Source organism: Pipra filicauda, unplaced genomic scaffold (assembly GCF_003945595.2).
Source record: "Pipra filicauda isolate LSUMZ 115617 unplaced genomic scaffold, ASM394559v2 scaffold94_size2452230_pilon, whole genome shotgun sequence".
NCBI lineage: Eukaryota > Metazoa > Chordata > Aves > Passeriformes > Pipridae > Pipra > Pipra filicauda.
In genome coordinates, this window is record NW_024105142.1 from 1,413,747 (window position 1) to 1,436,100 (window position 22,354).

Below are 22,354 nucleotides of genomic sequence, written 5' to 3' on the forward strand. Positions count from 1 at the left end.
ATGAAAAATGAAACCCCTCATGCATCACTGCCAGAAAAACAGCAGGTATGTTTGACATGCTAAAAATGTTCTTGTGTTGACTTTTAATTGGAATTGTTAGAAAAAACGACCTTAGCAAACACAGCTTTACTTTTTGTTGCTATATTTTTCCAGTCTCACTGGTGGGCTCTGGCACTGCAGGCCGGTACCTGAGCCTCGCCTTTGCTGCGTGTCAGGGCTCTCACCAGAGTGCCATCTGGAGCATCATGCTTATGCAGAAATCACTATCAATTCTCCTGCAAAGCCAGATAACAGAATGCACTCTCTCCCTTCTTCCCGTTACAGTCTTCTAAGGGCCAAATCCTCCCTCCACTTACAGTCCAGAAATTCCTATCCACCCAGTGATGCTGTGCTGCATTTACACTAATGCAACTGCAGGCTAATTTTGGACCTAAGTTATTTGTATACTCAAATATTAACTTAATGTAGGACATTTTCTGAGCTTGGTTCCTCTCTGCAATGTGTATCAATTTACTGAAAGCAAGAGCATCCTTCTCAGCTTCCCGTACTGCAGGTGGATGTTCAGGGCATGGGCAGGGAGTTTTCATTTTACCAATTATGGCTGCGGTGGCACTTACATCCATTACTGCTTTGCAAGTTCTGTTCGGTGCAGAATATTTTATATAATGGGCTCCCTCTGTATCATTTGGCAATCAATCCTTCATAATTTGAAGTTCCTTTTCCTTGTTGAACCGCTCTCCTCCCGGTGGAGCTGGTTTGCATGTTGATTTGGAATAGAATGAAAACTCAGTGAACTACAAAAGCCTGTTGCAGAGATTTTTTGGCGATGTATGACCAATGTTCTCTTTATTCCTGGCCCATTCTTTTCTTCAGCATCTGCTCAGTTGATTAGTTTTAATGAGCAGTAGCTCCACTGGTGCATAAGGGAATTCACAGCTCAGTAGGTTGGGGAAAAGAAAACGAGCAGTGGAAAAAGGCTGTGTGCAGGTAGCTGTCTCCACAACAGGCACCTTTTTACACACATCAAACATGGGACAGGAGGAAGCATCCTGCTTGTACACTGCAACCACTGAGAAACTCCTCTGTACTGGGTAGTGGTTCCCACTGGAAGAGGCTTTTTGATATCCAAAACCACAGGGAGCTATTACAGATACACAGGGAAAAGCAAAGTTGTGTCTTGGAGCTGTTGTGGCTTCATGCACATGTAAGCCAAGACAGGTTAGTTCCCTAAAAAATGCCATACTGTGCTATGCATGATCAGAGGAGGAAGCCTCCATACTTGGATTTTGAATTTTGCAATTTCCAGCTGCCTTGCACATTTTTTCTGTTGTTTTTCCCTGGGACCAGGCTTCCCCTCCTGCCCTGTGCCTGCACCCGCAGCAGAGCAGCTCTGTGCTGATCAGGGACCGCAAAGAACGGGAACCAAACCACGGCAGTGGGAGAGCCAGCCCTGCAAACACTGCTCGTAGGCTAAAGCTTCCTTCTTCAGCCCTGATGTTTGCTCCCATTTCCATGCCCGGAACACCCAAAAACCTTCAGATGTTGGGTCATCAGTGGTGGCTGGAGAGCACCTTTTGGTAGGTCTGTGTGCTGGCTGCACATCTGAGGTACAGAAATGTCAAGGTAAAACAAGTCAAAACAGAATAAAAACCGTCTTACTTCTGTCTTGGTGTCCGTCATTCCCTTAAACAGTCTTCCTCTCTCCTTAACGCAGAAATCTGAAGATGACAAAGGTTTCAGAAAAAAAATGTTGTCGAAACGGTAATAGTCAGGTGGGAATTGTTTATTTTCTGTAAGCAGACAGTACAGATGATACAAGCCCTGCTAACAGAACTAATCAGCAAAAAACCATGAAAGGGATCTCATTTTTCTCTCTGTTGGCTTTTCAAACTGCGAGAAGAGTTACGCAGCAATCCCCACTTTCATCTCCCCACAGAGGAAGCTCTGCTCTTCTATCACATGGTGGATGTGCGTTTTTGGATAAGCAACCCCCAAAATGGGTGAGACAGAGTCTGTGACTGGCAAATGTGCCAGCCACAGGCCACCCCTCTGGATATCACAGCCCTCAGTAGCAGCGTGGTCCCTCTCCTGTGCAGAGATGCTGTGTGTTGCAATTTTCCACGTGACAAATCTATGGGACTGGGCTTGCACAGACAGCTCTGGTGTGGTACTGCAGGAGAGGCACTGCAGGAGAGGCAGGGCAGTGGTGCTGAGCACCAATATCACCTTTGCATATCTGCTCCATGTAGGGTTAACTGTGATTGGCCCTCAAGGTCCCCTTCCCCACCCATGAGCCCCAGACCTCCCTCAGCTTTGGCTGTCTCCTCATGAAAAAAAAGAAGAGGAAAGGGGCTGGCTATGCTGCTGCATCATTCAAGAGGCTGGATCTGTCTCAGTGAGCCTGGACATGTCCTGCTGGGCAGGAGGAGAGTTTTAGCACTCTCCCCTGCATCCATTCCAGGGGCTGCAGGAAAAAAACCACTTCCTCCTTTCCCTTCTTGTGTGCATCTCTCCTCTCTATAGTGGTGAGAGTATTTTGCAATATCATGTCATATTTGTAAGGCATAGTTGATAAAAGTGTATTTTATTGTCCTGACCTGGCAGAAGGGTCATTCTCCAGCGCGCTCACTGTCAAGGCTGTTGGAAGAGTAGTTCTACCACTGGGATGCCTCTCATCATAGGTCTACTGCTTCCTGAAAAAATGCCAAGAGGAAAGATCCACTGTATGTATGGTCGGAGTGCACTACACACAGCCCATATGGAGTCTATCTTTAGCCTTTAAAAAAAAAGAAACAGTGATGGTTGCTCAGAGATACAGATTTTCCTCCCCTTTCCATCTTGCACAGAAGGAGCTGCCAACACAACGATGCTGAGCTACGTGGAGTAGAGGAGCCTGTTTGTCCCACCTGCTCTGCTGACAGCCATCCTGGGCTCTGAGACTGTGAAGGTGATGAACACCTGGAAAGATTTCTTAGCATCCCCTCAGGCCTATGTGGCCAAACAGCCAAAGGCAGGAGGGTCAAGCTGCATTGGGCTCTCATCAGTCCATTTAAGTTAATCACTTTTTTTGGCTTGAATATTTCCAGCAGAGGCTTTAAGAGGCAGGTTTTGGGAGCAGAATGGGCATGTGGAGCAGTGGCGTGTACTGGTCTGTGGAGGTGACCATCTGCTGCAATGGTGTGAGAGAGATGGAGGGACAGGCTGGGACAGCTGCTGCCAGGCCAACAGTAACTCTGTGCCCCCAGCTGCCCTTGTGAAAGATCCTGGAAATGCTCCTCTCACTTCCTAAAAACTGGCTGGAACAACAGAGCTGTGGTATCATACCCCACAGGAGGGAAGCTCACAGAAATCCTCTTTGCTCTCCATTTTTCCCCTTTTTCCAGCAAACATACGTGAGTTATCCAGCTTGCATTTATCTGGCTGTCTTGAGCGCGCTGTCTTATTACAAACCACAGCGATGGCTTTTGTGTGCTAGAGATGCCACAGGTGGGTTAGACAGAGCCCTAGGCTGATGTGTGGGGCTGGAGGAAGCCTTGGTTATCCGGAACTATGCTTGTCCTTTGGCACAGTTCCTGGGACACACTTTGCACTGCGCCACAAAACAATGTGGGGAGCTACCAGTTCCCTAAGAAATACAATTCAAAGAAGCCTGTGCCATCCTCCTTCAAGCTTCCATCTTATTAGGAGTCCCCTCAGGTGAAGATGAAGGAATAAAGTGTCTGTCCTAAAGAGCTTCCAGCTGAAGGAAAAAGATAGGGTAGAAATGTGCGAATGTTCTATTACTGAAATTATTTCATAGAGCCCTCTATGAACAGCCAAGCATTGGTTTATTCTGACAAACAGTAAGAGGACCTGGTGACTCTTGGACCCTAGGAATTTTAGGAAAGATGGGCATCTCTCCCATGGAGTGATCTCATGAGACAGACATACTGTTAGCAGTTTCCCTGCAGGGATTTTGAGGTTGCTGGTACTGTTTATGCTATATAGAAATACTGTCAGACATAAAACTGAAGTTTCTTGTCCATGAGACCCATTGGTCTGACACATTTGCTACGGAACAGACCAAACACAGATTGATCAGCGGCTGTTTAAGGCCAACAGGACTGAACGCAAACACTGTCTGCCTGAAATTGGTTATTTCCACTAGAGAAGTAATAAATCTCATTCCTTGCAAGTGAGGATAGTTTCCTATGCTTGTCCCATATTTCTATGTTTCTGTTCCTATATTCCTAACATCTTCCAAATATTATCCTGAGGAAAACATTCAAGTACTTATTCAGTCGCTTGAAATCTTGTTGATGTTACAGAAAAAACCCTGTCTGGATGCCCCTTTCACATATTTTGCTTTGGTTTGATCAATTACTCTTTATTTACAGTTTATGACAAACATTTTTGTTTTCACATGTTATTTGGGAAATAATCCTAATTCATATCAATGTATGTGTTATTTGCTGAACAACCCTTACAAATCCATTTCAGCCAATGGATTACTTGTTTGCCTGAAAATCTGTGTATGAGATTTCTGAGGTTTTCTTTCAGAAAGATAATAGTATTTGAGTTAAGCAAAGTCTAATTCTGCAGTCAGGCCTCACTGCAGAAGTGCCATCTGTCCAAACATAAAGTAGAGTTTGGGTCCAACAGACACCTCTTCCTTGATACTGTCATTCCATTCATCTCCCCTAGGGCCAGGAGAAGGAGCTGGACACTGCAGTGGCTCCTGAGGATCAGCAGCATGGGTCCTTACAGGAATGAAGAACTATGCATTAGACCATGAACAAAACTGACCTGCTAAACTACCTCCAGGATGCAAATATCAGCATCCTGACATTGCAAGATAATTCAATAAATGACCACTGTTGTGGTGGTTCTGCACAGAGCTTCAGCACAGCTGGGGCCCAGGACAGCACCCAGGTGCTTCTGCAGCATGTGGTGAGACAAGAGAGTGCTGGGTTTGGTCCCAGCTTCTCTCAGCATTTGGTGCTCCTGTGGTAGGATGTGGTCAGGAGATCTGACAGTTGTTTTCTCCCTTAAGGAAATGCTGATCTGTTGAAACCAAAATTTTGCTTGAAAAAACAGTGGTTTTTTTAAAAACTCAGCATAAGAGATCAAAATAAGGTGACAATAAACCCAGTGTCAGGTCTTCCACAAATTGAGTGTCCTGACCAGTTTAGTATCTACAAGCTCTTTCAGTGTCCTTTTTACTGTCAGCATATTTGAGATTCCTTTTCCTCTGTGGAAAACAGAATAAAATTCTTGATCTCAAAAAGTGTGGCAGACTGTGAAAACCCTTTTCAGCAGGTTTCATTTGAATTTAAGAAATACAGTTTCTCTCCACTACCCACAAATGTTAGATCATTTCGTACTGGTAAGGTGATATGCTGAAGAGATGAACTGAATAAAAAATAAAAAGGAAGGATATTTTTAGCCTTATTTGCCGATTAAATAATTACTTGTATCATGCATGCTAATCACAGACGTTGCAAAAATCGGAAGAAAAATGAAATGAATTAGTTCAACAGGGGCATAAAACCAGGGAGTTGCCGTGGGCTGCCACCTGCCCCTCGCCCTTCAGCCACCGAACAGCAGCAACTGGGCACGCAGAAGGAGCTGGTTCAGTTGGTTTTTGCTTCTCCTCATCCCAAAGCAGAACTAGCTTTAAACTCACTGTGGCTTTCCCACGGAGACTTCTCCTTATCTACAGACAGCAGCAAAAACCCCAGTGGCCACAAGGCCTCCTGACCAGGGCACGTGGTGCTCAGCCTCCCGCACTCACATGCTCTTTTCTCCTCCCGACAAAGGCAGTCTGGGAACCGGGGGCATCCCGGCGGGGTGTAATCCTCCGTGCCACAGCCTTGGTGGCTCCCACACAGTGCTTCCCTGGCAGAGAGAGGAAACATGTGATGAAGCATCCGTCTGTGTGCTCCACGAAAACGGCCCCTATCTTCATTGGGTTTAATGAGAAATCTCTCAAGCCTGTTAAGGGTTGGTATTTCCTGGCTTGTAACGTGGCTCCATCACCACTCCCAGACAAATCGTGCCCTGTACATCCCATTTACCTCCCCCCTGCCCTGCTTTGGGGCTGTGAAACACCCTCTCACAGGCATTGGGCTGAGGCGACAAGGCTTTCAAAGAAAAGGGATGCTAAGGACAGGCAGGCAGCCTTGCCAAAAGGGAAAAAGCAAGTCCTCCATCACATGAAGTCATTTCCCAAACTGCAGAAACCACCAATGCCCACTTTACTCCAGAGCAAGTGGAGGTGCCGCTTAGGCAGGGTGCCTGCCAAGGACCACGTAGGGTTGCTTTGCATTGTGTTTCCTCTGAAATATAACATCAAACTATTAAACTTTAATAGCACTAAAGAGGCTGGGGCATGAAACCTTGATGCACACTCGTAATGGGCAAAGGGAAAAGCCTTTCAAGCCAGATTTATTCCTGGACACTTGGATAGCTGCTGAGATAGGTCTGGGTTGCAAGGTTCCACCGCCCTTCCTTCTGCCCTCTAGTGCCAGAGAGAAAAATTAAACGTAAAGAAAGCAGTCTACAATTTTCTCCTTGCAAAGCACAGGAGAAAAGGAGGGAGAAAACACTATTTGTAGCTGCATGCTTTGATACCAGTTTAGGTGAAGCATTCCAGAAAACGTTATGTCACAAAAGCCACTGTCAGCAGGGTTTATAGTGCCCTTTGGGAGCCAGATGTGCCTCTGCAAAGGGCAAACTGGGTACAGAACATGATGACATTGCTTATGCTATTGAACTGGACCCAGGCCTGCCAAAAGTGATGGAGATTCCCAAGTAAGGCAGAAGCTCACAGTTTTGTGCCACAGGTTGGGACAGGTGTATCCCTGTAACCACCCAAAGATGTGTCTGTTCCAGTCCCGCTGCTTCCTTAGGTTAAAACCCTGACTAAGTTTTGAGTCAAAACATTTACACTAGCGAAGTACCTGCTGTTAAACACTTTGAAACTCACTTAATTCGCACTTGCTCTTAATCTCTGCCACTGAACACCACCTCATTGGGCTGAGTTAGACTGATTGCTCTCTTCCAAAAAAGTGATGGGAAAGGCAGCTGAGTCGGGGGAGCGCCCTCATGCGCTCACACTTTTGTGTGTGTGTCTGCACTTGACATCTTTTGCTCAATGAAGGTGTAAGGGAAAAGCCACGCTGCCGTAATTTCAGCAGCTTCTGTAAAACAGAGGAGTTGCCACTTGCATACTGAGCTGCCAACAGCAGGTGAGAGCTTCAGGACATCCCAGGTACAAACACCTACAGGAAAAGACATGAAAGGGAGATGAGGGACTGGCCCAGTCTGAACAATGGGGCTGAGTGATGCAGTCCAAGGATGATGCTGAGGTTCCAGTAAACCAGTGCGTGGCGCTGGGAATCGGTTACCCCAAGTGACTGATGCCAAACGAGCCTAGTGAGGACTAATGGGGCTGAGCCAACTTGGTCACCAAGTGGGCAAGAGGCCTACGGGAGGACAGACAGAACTCCCTGAGTCACGGAGCAGTGTCACACTGGTCTTCACTCCTATCAGACCGCAGTTTCGAAGGTCTAACATTCTTCTGATGCTCAAGGCAACACACTGGATGGGAATTCCTGACCAACTGCTCGGCCCTTTGAAAGGTTCCTGCCTTGGGATGTGTGAACTCTTCTTCCTTGTGTTTCTTCCATACTCCACTATTTTTATCTTACTCTCCTGCTGCTTTGCCTTTCATCTGGCCCAGCAAGGTGAGACCCTGACCCATCCTGTACAGTCCAGGGGCCTTCCTGTCACCAAAGTCTCCCTTGGCACTGCCATGGGCACCAACAAAATCCTGAAAATACTGTGCAAATCCCCCCCTTTTCCCATCCTCTCCCTTTTCCTCCTCTGTGCATATCTCACAGTCACAGAGGAAGCAATTAGGAAAAGTGACCAGAACTAAATCTTCCCTCTTGTCTTTGTTACTTGACAAAACAAGAGTTTTAAGTCACATCCTCCCTTTGAAAAAACAAGTTGTGCTTGTGTACATTTTGCCTAACTACTCAATTTCAATTTCAAAATGCTTATTCCTGTTTTTGATCTATTTCTCTTGTGTATCCTCATCAGGATGTTTCAAAACTTTGGCATGAATTTTTCAGTGTGTTACCCCCTTGACTCCAAGCCCTGCAAGGTGACAAGCTGTTCAGTGTCACACAGCAAGAAAAACTGGTTTGAATTTCTGCTTCTCTTAGTCTGTTTATTTGTTCAATTAGTTCCTTGCATTCACCTACAAACAAGATTCCTGGCTGCACAGGTCGTGAACAGTGCAAGGTGCCAGGAAAGTTCTCCAGGGAAGCCACTGCCATTTTGGGATTCCCTGCCAAAACAAGGATCCAAGGGATCTGCAACTGAGGGGAGTGGACATAGTAGTGCAGCTTTAGCTAAGCTACAGGGAGTGGGGTATGATGTTGCTACCAGAGAAAAGATAACAGGACAACCCCCCAGCTTTATTCAGGGATCTGCTGTGGTCCTCCAAAATCAAAGTCAGGGTTTCAGGAGGACATTCACTTTTTTCCTTTTTCTTCTGCTCCCTGCTGTTCTCAGGGATTTAAAATGTGACATAGTAGGAAGGAACTATGAAATATAGAAACTTCTTATGGCAACTGCTGCTGCAGGTTGGTACAGGAGGACATTTCAGGGAAGTTACTGGCCCCCACACACCATGCTGTAAGCACAGTACGTGCTCATTGCTCCCTTTTCCAGATAGCTGTGGGAAGTCTCAGCTTTCCTTTACAGTAAAATCATCACAATTCCACAGCAAAATGGCAAGACCTGAACTCACTTGAAAACACAGCACAAGCAAGGTACAGGGGGGTTCTCTGAAGGTAGTGAAACACAGGGAAAAAACCTGGAAGAGGACACAGAAAAGGCATCTTGTGCAGTCAAGTTTGGATGGAAGAGCTGAGGGAGAGCACTTCTGAGGTTCATCTTTGTCCATCAGATGTTGAAACTTACCTTCACTTCAGTCATTCCTGTGATGCAGGAACTCCTTGCGTGTCTTTATTAGTAAACAGGGTAGCATCACATAAAATGAGCTTTCCAACATAATATTCTCTTCTTTATGGAAACAGTTCTTAGGATAGTTGAACAAATCTCAGGCCACATAAAGAGTAATGCACATACACACAGATCTGTGTCTGCTTCTTATGTTCACACCCACACAAGAACATTTCAGATGTGGTTCAGGCGATGTGCCGCTGCCTTCTACAGCAGCAGTCACAAGAGCACACTGGAGGATGCTGAGGGATAAGTCAATCTCCTGTTCCCTGCCCCATGACATGGAGTCCCAGCTCCATCGGTGCTGTGCCAAGTCCACAGGCATCACTGACCCCACCCTGGCACTGCCAGTTCCCCCCATCACTAATCTGCCTGGTCAAATGAGTGCTACAGCAGTCTGAGACTGATGTCCTCCTCAGTAAGCTGCTCTATTCTAATGCCATCTCAGCCTGAAATGATGCTAAAATCTCTGACCTGCTACCTGTTAAACCCTTTTTTATTTTATTTAAGAAACAATACAAACTTCTTCTGGTTATCTTCTTAGGGAAAAGCTCTGAGATAGGGCAGCTCAGGGAGAGCAGCACTGGAAGCCACAGGTTTTGCGTTCATGTCACAAAGGCAATTAAAAGAGAGAAGTTCCTTTCTCCCTCACCTGCCACTCAATCTCCCTCAGTCTAAAGATAAAGTGTCACTTCATTGCGCTTTAGTGAAGGTGAGGCATCCATCTCGCTTGACACTGCTCAATAAGAGGAGGAACCCTGGGATTTCATGAGGAGGAAGACAGCACCACAAACAGCATGATGAAAACTACGCATGGCTATGCCAGCAGGTCACATGGCCAGCAGGAGCTGGGGGAGGGATACACAAGCAGTACCACACAACCACACACTGGCTGACAACATCAGGGACTCCTGAGATAATCCAGTCCAACCACCTACCTAAGCAGGGTCAGCCAGAGCATGTCAGATGTGTTGAACTAAACCCACAGTTCATCGCTGCTGGTGTTGATCTGGGTTGAGGCCAAACTTCTGCTTCTCAGCTTGGCACCCAGAAGAGCTGCTTGCTGTGGGTGCGCTGGTCCCTGAAATTCCAGCAGCGGGGCCTGATGGCTGCTCCATGGCTCCTCTGTGTTCCCTGCCGTGCAAAACCATCAGATTCCCCATAGCCTGGTCCCTGGTGACTCAGATGCTTCGGAGGCATGCAGTGCATCAGCTGCTGCAGAGCAGCACTGACAGACATGCCAGGGAGAGGAACAGCCGAGAGGAGCTGAGGCACAGCCAGAGGCTCCCGACGTGAGACGGCGTTTATTTTTAGTGTGGTAGCGCTGAGGATATGGAATGAGCTGCTTCCCTCTCATCATGCTGACGCCATCACCCGCCGCCCACGCACCCACTAAGTGGGTTATCACAGCCCATCAGGCTCCCAGGGAGAGGGAAAGAACACAAAAAGGTCACTTCTGTCCTCTTGCCAACAAGTAGCAGAATACATACAGCATTGTGATGTTTATTAATGGACTTTGGTTTAAAGTGCTGAAGGTGTCTTGGGCAGGACATCATCTCTCCTACTGTGCAGATCTCCAGGACCAGCTGTAAGTCACCATCCTCCCAAACCCATGAGAAATACCAGATCTACAGCACTTACAGAGAGCTTTCCTCTGCCTCAGCTGATAAGCTACTCCCTGTATCCTTGAATTTTCCCTGACCTGTCAGTATCCCTTCCTCTCAGCTAGGCACAGCTAAAATCACTGTGATCCCAGATACCAACCCTCTTCTCAGATGTCTTCTCTGTCATTTTAATTTTCCCACCTGACATATCAAAATTCACACTTGTCTGAGATGTTTGTGTCCTTTGTGCCACAGTGTTTACAGGGATTCTCATGGGATGTTGTTATCCTCATCTAACACAGTGCAAGCTTCCCATCCCCCACGCCAGGGAGAGATGAACCATCTGCTCAAGACAGCAGAGATCACCCCACCCTTTGAACCTCAGGATCATACTTTTCCCTCCTTCCCTATTTTTCCTCCAGTTAGAGTCAATTCACTGATCCACAGGCCCCACTCCTCCCTATTCACCACCCTGCGCATCCTTTCACCACAGAACTCCTCACCAGGAAGTTTCAGCCCATGCTGTTGAAGATTTTTCTTCCTCCAACTCGCTTTTTAAAATTTCTGGCACCAACAAGGCGCTTGCTGAAGTAGTGCCTCTCTACTCTTCATCTGCCTCACCATCTGCTTAAGAGAGCGTGGGGCAGGGGGATTTCTGCAGAGATTTGTAGACTGAAGGCCAGAAAGAACCAGGATGATCTATATCCCCAGCATATAATAAGTGCTGTAGACAACCAGAGAGCAGTTCGCATAGCAAGTCCTTCATCACTCAGTGCTCTACCCCTAACCAGTGCAGACCCAGACTTCCTGTCTTTTTTTTTTTTTTTTGAATGGCATTAATTAAAACATTTTTTGTACTATGAAAATATGTAACTATACAGGTTTGGAAATCTTAATGACCAGATTTGGGAAGGCTGAATTCTTGGGAGAGCAGCAGTTTTTCAGGCACATGTACACACAGAATGTTGAGCTTGCAGTTTAATTAGAAAATAATTCCATCCTGTAAAATATGTTGACATTCCTAAATGCTTTGTTCCAGTGAATATTGACACCCACCTCCTTGGGGAACCAGGACCTGGTGCTGTACTGAACGTCATCCCTTGCATAAACCCAAAGCTGTGTAATGGGAACCACCTACTCCTGCCAGCCCTAACACTGATGGAAGAAGCCCTGACAGCACATGGGCCAGTACAAACAAATGCCACCTTGCCATCCAGCCATGGCTCAGTAGCCCTCCAGGGGGCTTACTGAGTTACTAACCCCATGACTCAGGTTACTCCAAAGATTCTCTGCAGCTACTGATCCAGGGTAGCTGTACATCCATAAGCACAGGTCCAGCTTTCTCCCTGCCACCAAAAAAACTATCATTTCACCTGACCTGGAACATCATCACCATTCCTCATCCTCAGGAGACTGAAGAACCTAAAATTCTTAACCTAAATGGAAGTTTGCTATGCTCTATTCCCAGCCAAGGAGTACATGACAACAGGGGGGTATTTGCCCAATCCTATCTCTACATGGTGTCCTACAACTCTTCATTTTATTCCTGCCTTCCAGGAACATTGCCAGACACAGGGAGGACTAAAGCCTCCTCACACCACAGCCATGGCCAGTAGACTCTTATTTGGTTCTGACAATAAGTTTGCTCTGACTAGCTTAAGTCAGGTCTCTCAGCAAGTCTTCTCAAAAACCTAATTATGGCCTGACCACCAACAATAACATTAGCCTGGACTGTTCTGGTAATTCCCTCCTTGGTGTCAGAAAAAATCCAAAGCTGAAGCCCAGCAGCTCAGGTCTAACCTTTACCCCAGAGCCTGAAGTGGGGTTTGACCAGGATGATTTAATCAGCCAGTCAGCTCCCTGAATAAAGGGCAAGAGAAGCTAATATTTGCAAACTCATTAAAAATGTGCACGGAAATATATTTATTTTCTTCACTTTTGTTAAAAAACCATTTTATTCAAAGAATTAGTGCCTTCTTTTTAAAATACCACTAAAGCTTCCCCCAGTACAGGCTAAGTCTCTAACAAAAGACAGCGTGATACATAGTGTTCATTTAGGTGTAGACACATGAGAACATACTGCAGGGCATATCTGTGATACGAAAAGACATTTTATGAAGCCCTTCACAAAGGGCTTCAGCATCTCCCTGGGTAGGAGCTGACATTGTGCGGGTGGTTCACTGGGGCCTCCCACGGAGAGGAACACTGAGAAGCAACACACAGAGCTCCCCACTGCAAGCCAGTGGGAGCAGGCTGGTGTGCCAGGCTGCTTGGGAATTTCTGTTCAAGAATATCTCTGTCATTGGACAATCTCTTAAATATTGTAAAATATAAAGAGGTTCCTACAAATCTTTATCTGAAGATTTCTTGTTTAGTAAAAACCTCATTACTCGTGGTCAGAGAGAATTGATACTGATAATGTAGTATTTAATGCCACATTTTAGTAATTTTAAGAATCGATAAACTTTAAATAGCATGGCAATTTGCTATCTCTGGCAAATACCTTTTTCTAATGATGGATTTAAGCAAAAGTAGAGTGATTAAGAGACACGTAGTTGATTTAGCAACACTGGTGACTAATTCTTTTGGAAGACACTCTCCTAAAAGGATACTGCTTTCTCTCCAGACTTCTGGGCTTAGACTCAGAGTTACCAGCAAGAACTGGCAACGTGCAGCAATCAACCCCACATGTACCCTTTGTCTCTATCAAACACAAGCTGATCACAAGTTAGAGGTGCGCACAAACCTGCAGGGCTGTGGTCTTATTGGCATCATGGAGACATGGTGGGATAGCTCCTAAGACTGGAGTGTTAGAATGGAGCTCTTTAGGAAGGACAGGCAGGGCATATGAGGAGGGGGTGTTGCCCTCTATGTCAAAGACCAGGTGGAGTGCATGGAGCTTTGCCTTGGGGTGGATGAGAGCCTATGGGTCAGGATTAAAGGAAGGGCAGGAACAGGTCACATTATGGGGGGGGTCTGCCACAGGCTGCTCCAAAAGGAAGACCAAGTGGATGAGGCCCTCTACAGACAGACAGGAACAGCCTCATGTTCACAAGCCCTGGTTCTCACTTGGGCCTTCAACCACCCCAGTATCTACTGGAGGGACACACAGCAGGGCATAAGCAACCCAGGAGTATCCTGGAATGCCATGATGATGACTTCCTTCTCCAAGTGATAGAGGAGCCAACAGGGAGCAGTGCTATGCTGGACTTTGTTCTCACCATCATGGAGGGTCTGGTGCTGAATGCGAAGCTCAAGGGCAGCCAGAGGTGCAGCGATCATGACATGGTGGAGTTCAAGATCCTCAGGGCAGTGAGGAAGGCACACAGCAAACTTGCTACTCTGGACTTCAGGAGAACAAACTTTGCTTGGTAGAGTCCCATGGAATAAAGTCCTGGAGGGAAGAAGGGCCCAAGAAAGCTGGTAAATATTCAAGGATCACCTCCTCTGGGCTCAGGAGTGATGCATCCCAACAAAGAAGAATCCAGGCCAAAATACCACAAAGCCTGCATGGAGAAACAAGGAGCTCCTGGACAAACTCAAACACAAAAAGGAAGCCTACAGAGTGTGGAAACAAGAACAAGCAGCCTGGGAGGAATACAGAGAAATTGTCTGAGCAGCCAGGGATCAGGTTAGGAAAGCTAAAGCCCTGATAGAATGAAATCTGGCCAGGGACATCCAGGGCAATAAGAAAAGTTTCTATATGTACGTTGGTGATAAAAGAAAGACTAAGGAAAATGTGTGTCCTTTCAGGAAGGACATGGGAGATCTGGTTGTTCTGGTGTTGTTCAAACTGGAGAAGAGAAGGCTCCAGGGAGACCTTAGAGTACTTTCCAGTACCTAAAGGGAGTCTATAGGAATGATGGGGAGGCATGCTTTATCAGAAAGTGTAGTGATAGGATGAAGGTAACAGTTTTAAACTGAAAGAGGGTAGAACTAGATTAGAAGGAATTCTTTACTGTGAGGGTAATGAGGCACTGGAGCAGGTTTCCCAGAGAAGGTGTGGCTGCCCCACCCCTGAAGTGTTCAAGGCCAGTCTGGATGGGGTTCTGAGTATCCTGGTCTAGTGGAAGGTGTCCCTGCCCAAGTCAGGGTGGTTGGAACTGAATGATCCCTTCCAATCCCAAGCCATTCTATGATTCTGTGGTTATTTGAGTTAGCTCAGCCCTCTTTCATACAGTCCTAGACCAGTGCTCAGAGTAAGAAAAAGCAGATGCATCCAGATGATTTGCTTTGAACAGAGCAGCTGAGCCACATCCAAATGACTAAGTTCAGATAAATTGAGCCATCAGATACCCACTTAAGACAAATTAGTTTAGAATGGCCGCGCTGCATTTGTCAATGGTTTAATGCACTAGAAGTGTATTTGTAAGACAGGGCTAATTTCCTAGTCCTTGAAGAAGAACACTTTGAGAAAGCAACTGCTCCATCTAGCAAAGTATTTTCAGATGCAGTCAAAAAGGCATTTGGAGCGTTAGTTTACTACAAAACAGCTTTGGTCAAGAGTCACTCTTCAGGTTGAGGAGATATGGTCTTTGGTTTTTATAACTCAAACGGCTGAAGTAAGTGGCAAAACACTGAAGACATCATAAATCATGTTGAACAAGTTCTCTGCTTCTTCTCTTTGACCAGATTATATAGCAGCTGCAATGCAAGCCAGAACAATTACTCCACTATTTTTTATAAACTGGATTTTAAAATTCCAACAGGGAATGGTTCTCTTACTTGAACATCAGTGAAGCATTTCACTTGAGCCAGCTGCGTCTGGGAGAGACATTCAAAAAAAAAAAAAAGCACCCTACTGGTGCCAGCAGGGTGGGGCTGGTGGGGCAGAGTGACCATCCAGCCTGTGCAGCCTCTTCCATTGCTGGCACCGCTGGCTCACAGAGGTGTACAGGGCACTGAAACCCTCTTCACTGCAAGAGGAGCAAAAAGCCTAATTCTTTCGGACTATAGCTTTATTCAGCTTTCCCCCGACTGTCTCTTCCTTTGTCACTGCTCATTTCTAGCTCAGACTCCTTCCCCATGTCCTGGAGGAGCAAGGAGAACAGCCAGGGTGGCTGGCTGAAGCAGGACAGTGGAGGAGGCTGGGAACAGGGTAAGGTCAGGACAACATTGGACTAGATTGCTTGGGAAGGCAGTTTCCATTGTGGAAACAAAATGAACATAACAAATAATCTGTCTGGCATGAAGAGAACAAAAGCAAGGCCAGAGACTCATTTTCTGAAGGCCCTTTTAGACCATTCCCTATTACACTGAGACAGCAATCCATACTTTCAAACATTTACTGTCTCCTAATAGCAGCCACTGTGTACAAGAAAAAACCCAAACATCCAGTACTCATGAGCTTGGAAGTGGTGATCAGGATTATAAGCCTCTGTGTCTCACTTTAGACTTCATCAAGTATTATACAACCTCTTAGGAGAAGTAGAATTCCAAAATTTTTTGAGTCTCCAGTTATGCAAAGGTGAAAGACAACTAGAATTATTCTCCTTTGTGTGGAAAAGTTCTGTAAGGAAGACTGCAGCTCAAGTATTGGCTCCAGTTTTGGGCCAATAAAAACAGCAAATTGGAGCCAGTTCAGAGATCACCAAGGTAGTTGGGGCTGGGCAGAGAGGCTGAGGGAGCTGGCACTGGCCAGCATGGAGGTGGGATGACTTTGGGGAAACTTATCTCCAGCCCCCTCAGACTTACGAGGAGTCATCAAGGAAGCAGAGCTGGACTCTGTACATCAGGGCAGAGGGAGGATGAGAGAGAACAGGCTCAAGGATTTAAGGAAAAATTTCTCCCTAAGGACAGTCAAACATTAGAGCAGATTGCCAAGAGAGGTTGCACAGTCTCCATTCTTGGAGGCTTTCAAAACCCAACTGGATAACGCCCTCAGAAAAGAGTTCTGATCCTCCTTTGAGCAAGATGTTGAACCAAACACCTCATGAGATCCCTTCAGACCATCTGCATCTTGATTGGCTTGAGTAGCTCTTCAGGCTGTGATGAAATTCAAGCACACACATTTACACAGCTTGTACAGAAGCTGATCAAGATGCAGATGAACAGCTCTCCAGGCTCCATTGCCTATTGATCCAATCTTCACAGACTAAGCAGACAATTCAATTTATGTACATCTGCAAGCTGAGTCCCAACCACTGCCTAGTAGTTTATAACCTAATTTCTGTATATTATATACACATTCCTTGCTCTTTTATGCTGTATTAGTAGACAACAGCCTAACACAATCTCCCATTTAAGTGCTTACAAGGCAATTCTAGTGTCATTTGCTTGGGAGTTTTTACCATGCTGAGCTCAGTCTGTCTTGGCAGCTGTGGGCAAGGGATGGCAAGACATTGTAAGAAGCAGAGGACACCAACAACTTTTTATACATCTTAATGGAGAAGTGTCTTTAGTCATGGTGCTCAAGTCTCCATGGAGCGTGAGAAGCCCCTACAATCACCTGGCTCAGCCTGCTGTTTTCTTCCTCATGCACAGGAGTTTTAAAATCACCAGTTCTTAGAGAAATTGAATCAAGTCAGAAAACATTTGGATGTCCCTGGAAATGCTGCCAAACACCTGAAGGTGGCTGTGGATCAGGTGAGGCTGTGTTTGGTGAGAATAAGCATCTCCATGGATGGAGACAACCCCTCTAGGCAATCTGCACTAGTGTTCGATTACGCTTAGAACAATCAAAGGGCTTTCTTCTGTCTGAACAGAATTCCTTGTTTCGGTTTGTGCCCACTGTTTCTTGAACTGTCACTGGGCACCACTGGGAAGAATATGTGGCCATTGTCTTTTTGCTCCCCATCAGTTATTTGTACACACGGACAAGATCTCCCCGAGTTTTTGCTTATCCAGGTCGAACAGTCCCAGCTCTCATGCTCTTCTTATATGACAGATGCTCCAAATCCCTTGGTCATCTTCACAGTCCTTCACTGCACTCACTCCAATGTGTCCATGACTTTTTTTGGACAGGGGAGTCCAACACTGGCCCCAGCACCCCAGATGTGCTGAGCAGAGAGGAAGGATCACCTCCCCTCAATCTTCTGGCAATGCCCCTCCTAGGGCTGCCCACGATGCCATTGGTTTTGTGTACTCTGTACATTGCTGTCTCACATCCAACTTGTTACCCACCCAGATGCCCCAAGCCCTTTTCTACAAAGCTGCTTTCCAGCTGGTCACCCCTGGGTGTGTGGGGTTATTCCTCACTAGGTGCAGAATTGGGCATGTCCCTTTGTGGAACCTTGTAAGATTTCTCCAGCTTGCTGAGATCACCAAGCCTGCAACACTCAACAAGCCAAATCTTTGATATACCATGGCCAGCAATAAAGTAGATGAACATCAGCAACTCACTCTCTTACAATTAAAAGAGTAACCCTCAACAGAAACTACAGCTTTAAGTCACAGGAAAAGGGGATTGTACACCTGATTTCAGGCAATTCTACATCATTTAATGTAGAAACAAAGTAGTGACTTTTCACACCAAATCAGTGCTTATGTCTGCTGTGCCCTGGGACGTCAGAACCACTGAGACAGCAGCACCTGCTACAGCTGAACACTGAAGCATGTGGTGCGCTGCTTGCACGACTTGCTAAGTCCAGCTCTGTTGTACTTTCCTACCTTCCCATTCCAGAACCACTTAGGGTACCTATAACCCCTTTTCCATGTTGGAACTAAAACACAGTTCCACAGAGCATCTCTTGCCTTTTTTTATTTTCAAGTTCAATGTACTTTAAACCTGGCACATAACTTCCATGTATCCAACCCAGTGTGGCTGCCCTCAGATTTCCTAGCCTGGGATGAAAGCATGCATTCAACACTCAGGATGGCAGCCAGCATGGCTGAGCTTCCGTCTCCATGGGAAGCACTAGTTCAAATAAAAAGTAAAATACAAAGGTTTATCTGAAACAGGATTTGCTAGCAAGGAAGCATTTGATTGCCAGTCCAAGCAGTAAAATCCGCTGAGAAAATCACTCCAGCAGATCTGTCATTTCAGTGTCTACTGTCCGAATCAACAGGTCTCTCCAGCACTTATTTGCCATAGCTTCAAGGCAGGCATCTTCCCTCGGCAGCAGTATGAGTCATACCAGAGAAGATGGAGCCAGCATTTGCCAGCATGTAGGAAGCACGCAGACTCCAGCAAACGTAGAATGAAGAACTCAGTATCTGACAAACATCATAAACCCAGCAACAGCTATAAATATTCAAAGATAGAGCATACTCTTTTGAATTTATTGTATACGTTACAGTTTTGGACACACCTAGATAATTCTCCTTTGAGTGCCAAATTTGCTTTAATAAGTGGGACAAAAATACAAAATTCCTGCAAACTAAAATGAGTCAAAATGTCGAGCCTATTGTATTTCTGAAAATAGGTGCAATTCTTAGAAGCGGAGATCAACAGCTACCATCTACCACAAGCAATGCAGCTCTCAAGAATGAGAACACTGAATCACTAGAAAGGAAGAGGAAAATATACCAGGAGAAGGGAAAGGATTGAATTTTACACATCCCATTTCTAAAGGGGAACAAGATAGAAATTGCATTCTTCACTGAGTAAGAGACTGTAACACCAGGCTGGCCACAGACACCATGGGTGCTCAAGAAATTCCATTTAGGAAACAGGCCTTTTCCCCCACAGAGCCTATTTAATTGCCCATCTCCAAACCTTTGTTCCAACCACAGTGCATCCTGTTACCCTCCTGCTGGAGAGGCACTCAGCTCCCCTCTCTCCCTCCCACGCAGGGCTGGATTGTGGGGGCTTCAAGCCTCTGCTGTGCAGAGCCCGCTCTGCTGACATCCCAAACCTGAGCTAAGTACATTGACGTTGGAGAAAATGAGCAAAATGAGAAAGGTTTCTCATGCATGCTCCAGCCTATGAGCTGTAGGTTCCTGGAAAACACCCTCAGCCTTGGAAACAACAGGCTGGACCTCCTGAATTTCACTCACTTGTTCTACCTGGGCTGACATCCCAAGTTGTATAGAGGGCATACATAGGACTTGTTTTGGAAGACATTAGACACATTTCATTATGTACCACTGATTCCATCCATGTAGATTTCTTAGATCCATCCAGCTTCGGTGTGTTTTACAACTCTAAATTCTTCCATTTATCCCTCCTTCCTCAGAGCATCCTTAGCCACGGTAGATTTACTGCTCTGCAGATGCCGTCTGCCTACAGCAAATGGGATGTGAAGCCATCAGACTGCAGGATGGTTTCTGCACCTTACATGCGTAACAAGCACATAAAGCAATTTATTCTTTCAAAACTGATGAGAATTTAAGAGAGATTAGGGAGTGATTTTTATCTTCGACTCCCTCCCCCCAGCACACATCCCTTTTGCAAAACAGTGAACTGTGTCCAAAAGAGTTGTGAGGGGACAATGCACAGACTCCTCATAGTCCATGACCATGAGATAGATTTAAGATTTAGCACATTTACAGCTTGTACATAATAAACAAGTAGGCTAAAGCAGAAATTGGACTCTTTCTCCTCCCCACTGTGAAAATAAGGCTCAAAAATGATGAAGCTTGATGAGTTGAGCCACGTTCAGCAGAGTGAGCAAGGTTGCAGTTAAGCCAAGATTTTTACCTTCCATTTGTTGTAAGCCAATTGTACCAACGCTGAGTTTACTTCAGCTGATTGTAACACTGCTCCTGCCAGGACCAGTGCCAGTCTCCTGTGGACATCAGTTGTGCATTCCAGTCCATTCCTCCATTCTGCTGATGGTACGACAACAGCTTGGGACCTATTCCAAGAAATCCTTTCTCAGTTACTTTTTAGACCAGCCAATGTGCTGATGTGAGGGAGCAGACAGGTAGGATGGACGTGACACAGCTGAGGCTGGCCAGCCTCTTTACAGGATTTCTGTGCTTATTTGGCATAACAGCTCAGTATTTCATGTGCCACTCCAACAGGAGTTAAATTTCTACCTGATCAGCTTACACTGGGCATTGAAATACAAGCAGGATCTATATGCATGCTGAGAGTGGATGCTGCAGTAACTGGATGGCACCAGGCTGTTACAGAGCTTATTCTCTCAGAAGCAGAGATGAAGTGTGTAACATTACTTTCATCTATAAACCAGCAAAATTTGAAATTCAATCACTTCCTGACTTAAGTTGCACCCATAAAAGCCCAGCCATACCAGGAGGTTTTAACTGAAAGGTCTGTGAAGTTAAAGTGTATTAGAAAACTTAAAACTTCATAAAATCTTTTTTCTAAAGCAGCCTTGGGATCAAAGTGCAATGAATCAGTTTCTGTGACAATAAGTAATCTCTGGATGCTCAATTGCATGTAATCTTCCATACTCTTTCTCATCATGCCCAAGAGGAAGCGAAATCATGTGTTCAACATGAATGCTGGTGCAACCATCACCGAACATCACCTTGTTCTGGTGAAAACTGTCACTAAGGGGACACTGCCCAGTTTGCTGTGTGAAAAATAAACCCCAATTTCTGTCAAGGTTGGGGTGCTTCCCGAGAGCCACACTAGGTTTATGGCAACATTGCTGACAAATTTCCATGCATTTTTACATAGAAAACTTTGTCCCAAGGGCAGAACAGGATACTCCGTGCTGAAGTGGAAACTGGTTGCCTTCAACTACTTGCACTCCAGGTCATCACCAAATCCCAAAGTTTAACTGACTTTCCTAACATGGAGAAGCTCATAGTGCCCAGTGTATGCTGGTATTCCTTTTGCCTTACTCTGCTGATAGCAGTGGGGAAGGAAATCAGCAAGCAGCTTAACCTGTCCGGGAACTTACAGAACAACCAGCCTGAGCAATAATACTGCAATAATTCTCAAGATGCTTATAGAACACAGTAACTGTTAATACTTCCACGCTTACATCCATTGCTAAACTTGTTCAGATACAGCTGAATGAGAGACAAACCTTAAAAGAAAAAAATAGGTGCATTTCCAAAATATTTTTTTATGTAGAGAGAGGATATCCCAGAGGCTTTTCTTTCCTAGAGGTAAGACCAGAATAATCTCTGAAGTCATCTAAAGTCAAAAATAAGTCCATGACATCTCCATATTTGAGAGCCATGAAACCAAAGCACCAACCCAAATGTTAAAATACATATGTAAGACCAAGCCAAAACCTTATCTAATAATTTGATGAAACCACTAATGAAGAGATCCTCCAGTAAACAAAAGACCACATAAGCTTTTTTGTTTGCTTTAAAAACATTAACCAGTCATAGCTCTCTAATAGAGACAGATATTGTCGCTTTCAGAGATGTTATAGGGGTTTCTGCTGCTGCTACATAGCCTTAGGTGATGGTTACAACAGCTGTGTTGAACAGGAGAGCAAGCAAACATTTTTTCCCAAAATTAGAAATATACAATTTCCAAAAATGGGAGCGAAAGACAAAAGGTAATGAAAAATACTGCTGAAGAAAGGTTTAATTAAAAAAATCAGGAATTCAACAGTGCCTAAATCTTTATTTTTCATAACCTACATATTTTTTTTCAAATTAGACAGTTTTACATTTTATGACACAAAAGGAAACTTAAATTACTGATAGTTTACATGTAAGCTTGATTCCAGTCTTAATGGAAGAAGAACAAAAACAAAAACCCTCAAAAAGGCTCCCATATTACACTTCTGTTTCATGAATTGGCAGCTGTTAGGTCTCCTTAGGAATCTCAGATTGTCTGCTGCTATTAGTGTAATCGGTTAAAAGCACAAAAGTCCCTACCTGTAGCTACTGAAGGAGATACAGAGATAGGTGTGCACCAT

General features: G+C 45.3%; 1 long non-coding RNA gene across 1 annotated transcript; it reads right to left on the reverse strand.

Annotated features, from left to right (window-relative positions):
• Window positions 1-1,495: 1,495 nt before the first annotated feature.
• LOC120325345 lies at window positions 1,496-10,056 on the reverse strand. The gene is made up of 3 exons (XR_005567292.1): window positions 9,954-10,056; window positions 2,598-2,693; window positions 1,496-1,718 (listed from the first exon to the last, which is right to left on the reverse strand). It is a non-coding gene; the product is annotated as an uncharacterized LOC120325345 (long non-coding RNA).
• Window positions 10,057-22,354: the final 12,298 nt, after the last annotated feature.